Raw genomic sequence first — 10,077 nt, forward strand, 5'->3', positions numbered from 1 at the left:
ATGTCTCCCTAAAATGTATACAACTAAGCTATACCCAGACCACCTTGGGCACATGTTCTCAGGATCTGCTGTGGGCTGTGCCACTGGCCGTTGGTCAGTCACTCATATTTGGCTCAGAATAAATTTCTTCAAATAGTTCACAGAGTTTGACTCTTCGTCAAAAAGAGTGAGTACCTTCTGGCTTCAGATCAGTTGTCCAAATGAGTGTGTCTCCCTGATAGTGAGTCCATCTCATAGTTAGCTTCCTCTATTGAACCAGTTTCTCCCATCACTCATTCCTACAAAATAGGATGACTCAGTTAATTTTACTACAAAAGCAAAGTACTGGACATAAAGACTAATTGCAGGCATTTGTTTGGCTTGATAGTACTAAAATTTGTACTCTTGAAAAGTCCTGGCTGAGTGTGTTGGCTCATACCTGTAATCCCAGCACTTTGAGAGGGTGACACAGTTGAATTGCTTGAGCTCAGGAGTTTGAGACCAGTCTGAGTGACATGGAGAAACCCTGTCTTTACAAAAAATACAAAAATTAGTCAGGCATGGTGGTGTACACCTGTAGTTCCAGCTGCTCAGGAGGCTGAGTTGGGAGGATCGCTTGAGCCTCGGAGGTCAAGGCTGCAGGGAGCTATGATTGGACTACTGCACTCCAGCCTAACTGACAGCCAGACCCCGTGTCAAAAAAAAGTCCCAGTATTTCAAATGCTGCTGTGACATCTTTGAGCCTCACAGGGTCTTAATGGCCTAACTGTGAGTTCCTTTGCCTTTGCCAGATATTCCCCAGACTCATCAGGAGAGGCTCACCACCTGACTAGTTCGCTTCTTTGCTGGAGCAGCCACACTCCACCTAGACCTCACCCTAATGGGAACCAGAAGGCAGCTCATCCACTTGTTACTACAAAGCCTGACTCCCACAGCCCTTGCTGGCTCGGTATACTCTCAAGTGCAACCCCTGTGTGTCCCTGCATGGCAGGCATCGTCCTTTTCCTCTGAGCTGTGAATGTATGTGACTGACTAACTGCTTTCATTCTCATCTGTCCAGTGTTGGTTGCCGCATGTTTGTCCATCTCATGCTACTCGGGGTGAAGGACCCCTCCTTCACTAACAGGGTGAATGGAAGATAATCAGAACAGGATGGTTAGGAGGCTCGCCACACCGCATTGCCCAACTTTGCAGCAGAATTTTGTATTTTTTTCTTCTGACCATTTTTGTTAAGAGTATGACCTTAAGGGGCACCTGTTTCATTATTTGGTTTAGTGTGTTTGTTTGATTGATGGTTCCATTACTTAAACGTTGTGGAGAAGACAGTTTTGAGGTGTAACTTTTTGTTTCAAAATTATAGACAATCATCTTGTAGAAGAACGTAGAATGACAATGTACGGGGGTGTTGAGGAGCAGTCAGCACCGATATCATTATCGGACATGAACGATAAATAAGACAGGAAAATTTAAATAAGAATGACCAGCCTGGGCAACATGGTGAAACCTTATCTCTACTAAAAATATAAAAAATTAGCCGGGCCTGGTGGTGCATGCCTGTAAATTGCTTGAGACAGAGGTTGCAGTGAGCTGAGATCGTACCACTACACTCCAGTCTGGGCAACACAGTGAGACCTTGTATCCAAAAAAAAAAAAAAAAAAAAAAAAAGACCATTTTTGTATTGGCATTTTAAAAAGGCCAAAAATAACTTATAGACTTAAAAAAATAACTCAGTACCACTATACCATATGATCGCTATGTCTTTTTAGTTTATGATAAAGTCTTATTCGTTTATGATAGGCTAATGTTAGTGCCATCAAAGACAAACTGGAGCTACTGAGTTCCAGAACAAATGCATCCCAAAGGGCATATATTTAGAGACTAACTCTACTTCTGAAGATTAAAAAATTGCTTTAGGCAGGGCATGGTAGCTCATGCCTATAAATCCAGCACTTTGAGAGGCTGAGGTAGGAGGATTTCTTGAAGCCAGGAGTTTGAGACCAGCCTGGGCAATATAACAAAACCCTATTTCTTCAAAAAATAAAAAAAATTAGCCAGGTGTGGTGGCATGTGTGTGTGGTGTTAGCAACTTGGGATGCTGAGGTGGGAGGATTGCTTGAGCCCAGGAGATTGAGGTTGCAGTGAGCTGTGATAGCACCATTGACCTCCAGCCTGGGGAACAGAGCAAGACCCTGTCTCAAAAAAAAAAAAAAAAAAAAAAAAAAAAAAAAAAAAAAAAAAAAAAATTCCCTTAGAATGTCTTGTTTTCTACTTCTAGAATACTCTTCAGGACCTATCTTTGCATGCATCTATGTAATATACAATGATTTTTATTATCAGTGCATTTTATCTCTCAATTTGGCAATTACAAACTGCTATCTTTTTACCTGTAAGTAAAACATAATGTGCTAGTCCCTATGTTTCATCTTGAGTCAAGTGCCATACACATCTGCCTCTGTGCTGTCCTGAATCAGCTGCTTGCACCTACATGACATGACCTACTTTTACTGCTGACTTTTTTTTCCTTTTTTTTTTTTTTTTGACGGAGTCGCACTCTGTCACCCAGGCCAGAGTGCAGTGGCACAATCTAGGCTCACTGCAACCTCTACCTCCTGGGTTCAAGCAATTCTCGTGTCTGAGCCTCCTGAGTAGCTGGGATTACAAGCGTACACTACCACGCCTGGCTAATTTTTGGGTTTTTAGTAGAGAAAGGGTTTCACCATATTTCCCAGGCTGGCCTCAAACTCCTGACTTAAAGTGATCCACCTGTCTCAGCCTCTCAAAGTGCTGGGATTACAGGTATAAGCCACCATGCCCGGCCACTGCTGACTATTTTTAAAAGAACACTCTGATATGGCTCTTCTCTCTCTCCTTCCCCTCCTCTTCTGTTCTTTTGTCTTGCTCTGCTTCTCCCACCTCCTTTCTTTCTCTTGCTTTCTCCATTTTCAGCAGCTTGTTTTGTGCTTTTCCCCTATGATTTTGACTATACCACATGGCCAATAAATCTTAGAGAATATTCATTTATTCATTCATTCAATGAAGAATAGTTTTTGATTACCTTCTGTGTCAAAAATCAAAGTAGGGACTAAGTTTATAGAAATGAAAACAACGGAATCAACCTTAAAAATCTTCAAAATATAGTAGGGAGACAAAAGAACATCAAAAGTACAATGAGCGTCATAATGAATATATTTAAGGATTTTATGGAGTACAGATGAGGGGCATCTATTACATTAAAATTCACTGAAAAGTGGAATTTAATATCCTTAGTTATTCACAGGAGAGCTTTATCCATTTGGAATTAATAAAATGATCCCATCTCCAGAGAGAAGCTTTCCAAATGTGCCTTCTGCATTATGTGACTCCTGTAACATGACTTGATAGAGATATCTGTTAAATAACCTTTTATTTTTAGCACCTTTTGGACAAATGTAGCATTTACATTTGTGATGCTGAAATGCATTACAAGCCAAGAGGGCCAGATACTTTTGTCATTCCCAATATATGATGTTCCCACATTTCCAGTTAGGGTTGTGATGATAATGTTTATTTGTTTATTTATTTTATTTTATTTTTAGATGAAGTCTTACTCTGTCACCCAGGCTGGAGTGCAGTGGCACGATCTTGGCTCACTGCAACCTCTGCCTTCCGGGTTCAAGCGATTCTGCTGCCTTGACCTCCTGAGTAGCTGGGATTACAGGTGTGCAGCACCAAACCTGGATAATATTTTTTTGTATTTTTAGTAGAGATGGGGCTTCGCCATGTTGCCCAGGCTGGTCTCAAACTCCTGACCTCAAGTAATCTGCCTGCCTCGGCCTTCCAAAGTGCTGGGATTACATGTGTGAGCCACCGCACCCAGCCAGTTAATGTTTATTGTGTATTGACTTTAATCATTGAATTAAATAATCATCTCAATAAATGAATTATCTTTTGCAGATTTAAACTTCCTTATTACTGAAAATGTAACTTAAATGGCTATACCAAAAGTTCAAGCATCTTCGATCTTATAAGGAAAGAATGTCTTCATATAACTCTTTCTCCTTAAAAAGAAGATGCTACTGTAACGATCTGACTGACACTCAGAACACCTGTGTGTAGTACTCTTTGTCCACTCAGTCGACTGTGAAATTATTCTACAATAATGTTGTTTAAGTTCCAATTTTTCCAGTTTGTTGTTTTGCATCTTACCTTATAGGCCCTACTTAATAAGAACTCTCAAGTTTGATACGTCAAAACAATTCCTCACTAGAGAGAGGGCAGATAGCTCTTGCTGTAGTTGAACAAAGACCTTTACTGCTCTCTAGGAAGGATGATCTGTTTGAACAATTATGCAGTTAGTCATGCATGCAGGTTTAATAACCGTTGATGGATCATTCATAAACTATCACTCTGCATTTCTTCTTAATCAGAGGGCAAGTGGAGTAGGCAACTTCCTAAGTGGTGCTCTGAAAATTCCCACACTTTGATGTCAATCCACCACCTACAATTTCTGTGTTAACCTTCTTAACCTTATTCCTTTGGGTTGGAAAAACTATTTGGTCTTTGGTGCCTCAAAAGGATAAGGAGAATGTTGACAGCAAGAATAAATGGATAACAACATTCCTATTATAGGATTGTTGGTCAAAACTTTCTTGACTTAAAAAACTAGGAAAAGATGCTCTAATTAATAAACTTGTGCAAAATACCTAAGATGATGATGACGATGGTGATGATGATGGCAACTAACAAGTATGAAGCAATTACAGTATGCTAAGCATGTTGCTAAGAGTTTAACACGGATTATCATATCTAATACTCACATCAACAAAAAGTTCGATGCTTTCATTATCTGTGCTTTGTGGATAAAGAAACTGAGGCTTAAACAAAGTTGAATAAAGAGCCACGGGTATTCGATTAATATGTATTCGGGTTGAGAATCTAACGTTGGATTTCTGACTCTGCTGTCAAAGCTCTTAACCAATGTTCTGCGAGTGTCCTGGGCTGCAGGAAAGAACAGCTGGAATAAGGACTAATGGGGCTGTTTTATATCTCTCTTCCCATTTCAGCTTTCTTCCAAATGGCTTCTCTCAAATTCTACTTTAATTGCTAATTTATTCATCCAGCAGCCACTTAGTGGCCACCAACTAAGATCTTGGGACTATGCTTGATACTGTGAATATAAAAATAATTGTTAGGTAGTTCCCTCCTTCAGGCAGCTCATAGCTCAATGGGACATCTAGAAAATAACAAAGAATTGTAGAAACAGCATGGCGAGGACCATGCAGGAACAAGCAAGGAGCGTTGGGCAAGTACAACTGGCACTGGGGAGATTTGATGACTGTCAGGGTGACACTACACTATTGTTTGAAGTTCCAAGAGGTGGCCAGGTGCAGTGGCTCATGCTCGTAATCCCAGTACTTTGGGAGGCTGAGACAGGGGGATCACTTGAGGCCAAGAGTTCAAGACCAGTCTGGCCAATATGGTGAAACCCTGTCTCTACTAAAAATACAAAAATTAGCTGGGCATGATGGTGGGCGCCTGTAATTTCAGCTACTCGGGAGACTGAAGCAGGAGAATTGCTCAAACACAGGAGGGAGAGGGTGCAGTGAGCTGAGATCACGCCACTGCATTCCAGCCTGGGCGACAGAGTGAGACTCTGTCTCAAAAATAAATAAGTTAAATAAAGAAAGAAGTTCCAAGACGTGCAGTCTTTTCCCTTCCTCTTTTCTTAGCTGTTCTTTACCTCATTCTTTCATCAAATAGTTAATGTAATTAGATTAAAAATAACCACGGGAACCATACAGTGGTTACAAGCTCAATCTCTGGTTACTGAACCTCTCAGAGCCTCATGGCTTCTCATTTGTACTTGTTAGGTTTGTTGGATATTGGTGAATATTAAATTAGAAATAATGTCATCACATTCTAACCATCCTTCCCTGCTTTACTTTTCAGAATAGCTCTTACCACTCACTGATATATTGTTAATCAGTTTGCTTGGCTTAGCCTACTCGTATGAACACTCCATGAAAGCCGGGATATGCTGGGCATGGTTTCTCACACCTGTAATCCTTGCACTTTGGGAGGCTGAGGTGGGAGAATTGCTTGAGCCCAAGAGTTCAAGACCAGCCTGGGCAATATAGTGAGAACTCATCTCTACAAATAAAACAAAATTTGATGGGCATGGTGACACATGCCTGTAGTCCTAGCTACTCAGCATGCTGAGACAGGAGGATCATTTGAGCCCAGGGGACAGTGGCTGCAGTGAGTTGAGATGTGCCTGGCAACAGAGCAAGACCCTGTCTCAAACAACAACAACAAACAAACAAACAAACAAAAAAAAAAAAGGAAAAGAAAAGGAAGCGGGAATATTATCTGCTTTCTTTATTAATATAACCCATATACCAAGAATAGCATTTGGAACTTAGTATTTGAATAAAGAAGATGGCCAAATAGGAACAGCTCCAGTCTCCAACTCCCAGCGCGAGCGACACAGAAGACCGGTGATTTCTGCATTTTCAACTGAGGTACTGGGTTCATCTCACTGGGGAGTGCCGGACGATCGGTGCTGGTCAGCTGCTGCAGCCTGACCAGCCAGAGCTGAAGCAGGGCGAGGCATCGCCTCACCTGGGAAGCACAAGGGGGAAGGGAATCCCTTTTCCTAGCCAGGGGAACTGAGACACACAACACCTGGAAAATCGGGTAACTCCCACCCCAATACTGCGCTTTAAGCAAACAGGCACACCAGGAGATCATATCCCACACCTGGCCGGGAGGGTCCCACGCCCACGGAGCCTCCCTCATTGCTAGCACAGCAGTCTGCGATATCGCGGCAAGGCAGCAACGAGGCTGGGGTAGGGGCGCCCGCCATTGCTGAGGCTTAAGTAGGTAAACAAAGCTGCTGGGAAGCTCGAACTGGGTGGAGCTCACAGCAGCTCAAGGAAACCTGCCTGTCTCTGTAGACTCCACCTCTGGGGACAAGGCAGTAACAAAAGCAGCTGAAACCTCTGCAGACGCAAACGACTCTGTCTGACAGCTTTGAAGAGAGCAGTGGATCTCCCAACACGGAGGTTGAGATCTGAGAAGGGACAGACTCCCTGCTCAAGTGGGTCCCTGACCCCTGAGTAGCCTAACTGGGAGACATCCCCCACTAGGGGCAGTCTGACACCCCACACCTCACAGGGTGGAGTACACCCCTGAGAGGAAGCTTCCAAAGCAAGAATCAGACAGGTACACTCGCTGTTCAGAAATATTCTATCTTCTGCAGCCTCTGCTGCTGATACCCAGGCAAACAGGGTCTGGAGTGGACCTCAAGCAATCTCCAACAGACCTACAGCTGAGGGTCCTGACTGTTAGAAGGAAAACTATCAAACAGGAAGGACACCTACACCAAAACCCCATCAGTACATCACCATCATCAAAGACCAGAGGCAGATAAAACCACAAAGATGGGGAAAAAGCAGGGCAGAAAAGCTGGAAATTCAAAAAATAAGAGCACGCATCTCCCCCGGCAAAGGAGCGCAGCTCATCACCAGCAACGGATCAAAGCTGGACGGAGAATGACTTTGACGAGATGAGAGCAGAAAGCTTCAGTCCATCAAATTTCTCAGAGCTAAAGGAGGAATTACGTACCCAGCGCAAAGAAACTAAAAATCTTGAAAAAAAAGTGGAAGAATTGATGGCTAGAGTAATTAATGCAGAGAAGGTCATAAACGAAATGAAAGAGATGAAAACCATGACATGAGAAATACGTGACAAATGCACAAGCTTCAGTAACCGACTCAATCAACTGGAAGAAAGAGTATCTGCGATTGAGGATCAAATGAATGAAATGAAGTGAGAAGAGAAACCAAAAGAAAAAAGAAGAAAAAGAAATGAACAAAGCCTGCAAGAAGTATGGGATTATGTAAAAAGACCAAATCTACGTCTGATTGGGGTGCCTGAAAGTGAGGGGGAAAATGGAACCAAGTTGGAAAACACTCTTCAGGATATCATCCAGGAGAACTTCCCCAATCTAGTAGGGCAGGCCAACATTCAAATCCAGGAAATACAGAGAACGCCACAAAGATACTCCTCGAGAAGAGCAACTCCAAGACACATAATTGCCAGATTCACCAAAGTTGAAATGAAGGAAAAAATCTTAAGGGCAGCCAGAAAGAAAGGTCGGGTTACCCACAAAGGGAAGCCCATCAGACTAACAGCAGATCTCTCGGCAGAAACTCTCCAAGCCAGAAGAGAGTGGGGGCCAATATTCAACATTCTTAAAGAAAAGAATTTTCAACCCAGAATTTCATATCCAGCCAAACTAAGTTTCATAAGTGAAGGAGAAATAAAATCCTTTACAGATAAGCAAATGCTTAGAGATTTTGTCACCACTAGGCCTGCCTTACAAGAGCTCCTGAAGGAAGCACTCAACATGGAAAGGAACAACCGTTACCAGCCATTGCAAAAACATGCCAAAATGTAAAGACCATCGAGGCTAGGAAGAAACTGCATCAACTAACGAGCAAAATAACCAGTTAATATCATAATGGCAGGATCAAGTTCACACATAACAATCTTAACCTTAAATGTAAATGGACTAAATGCTCCAATTAAAAGACACAGACTGGCAAACTGGATAAAGAGTCAAGACCCATCAGTCTGCTGTATTCAGGAGACCCATCTCACATTCAGAGACATACATAGGCTCAAAATAAAGGGATGGAGGAAGATTTACCAAGCAAATGGAGAACAAAAAAAAGGGGGGCTTGCAATACTAGTATCTGATAAAACAGACTTTAAACCATCAAAGATCAAAAGAGACAAAGAAGGCCATTACATAATGGTTAAGGGATCAATTCAACAGGAAGAGCTAACTATCCTAAATATATATGCACCCAATACAGGAGCACCCAGATTCATAAAACAAGTCCTTAGAGACTTACAAAGAGACTTAGACTCCCATACAATAATAATGGGAGACTTCAACACTCCACTGTCAACATTAGACAGATCAACGAGACAGAAAGTTAACAAGGATATCCAGAAATTGAACTCATCTCTGCAGCAAGCAGACCTAATAGACATCTATAGAACTCTCCACCCCAAATCAACAGAATATACATTCTTCTCAGCACCACATCGTACTTACTCCAAAATCGACCACGTAATTGGAAGTAAAGCACTCCTCAGCAAATGTACAAGAACAGAAATTATAACAAACTGTCTCTCAGACCACAGTGCAATCAAACTAGAACTCAGGACTAAGAAACTCAATCAAAACTGCTCAACTACATGGAAACTGAACAACCTGCTCCTGAATGACTACTGGGTACATAACGAAATGAAGGCAGAAATAAAGATGTTCTTTGAAACCAATGAGAACAAAGATACAACATACCAGAATCTCTGGGACACATTTAAAGCAGTGTGTAGAGGGAAATTTATAGCACTAAATGCCCACAAGAGAAAGCAGGAAAGATCTAAAATTGACACTCTAACATCGCAATTAAAAGAACTAGAGAAGCAAGAGCAAACACATTCGAAAGCTAGCAGAAGGCAAGAAATAACTAAGATCAGAGCAGAACTGAAGGAGATAGAGACACAAAAAAACTCTCCAAAAAATCAATGAATCCAGGAGTTGGTTTTTTGAAAAGATCAACAAAATTGACAGACCACTAGCAAGACTAATAAAGAAGAAAAGAGAGAAGAATCAAATCGACGCAATTAAAAATGATAAAGGGGATATCACCACCGACCCCACAGAAATACAAACTACCATCAGAGAATACTATAAACACCTCTACGCAAATAAACTGGAAAATCTAGAAGAAATGGATAATTTCCTGGACACTTACACTCTTCCAAGACTAAACCAGGAAGAAGTTGAATCCCTGAATAGACCAATAGCAGGCTCTGAAATTGAGGCAATAATTAATAGCCTACCAACCAAAAAAAGTCCAGGACCAGATGGATTCACAGCTGAATTCTACCAGAGATACAAGGAGGAGTTGGTACCATTCCTTCTGAAACTATTCCAATCAATAGAAAAAGAGGGAATCCTCCCTAACTCATTTTATGAGGCCAACATCATCCTGATACCAAAGCCTGGCAGAGACACAACAAAAAAAGAGAATTTTAGA

The sequence above is a fragment of the Macaca thibetana genome, chromosome 8 (genome assembly GCF_024542745.1).
Source record: "Macaca thibetana thibetana isolate TM-01 chromosome 8, ASM2454274v1, whole genome shotgun sequence".
Classification (NCBI taxonomy): domain Eukaryota; kingdom Metazoa; phylum Chordata; class Mammalia; order Primates; family Cercopithecidae; genus Macaca; species Macaca thibetana.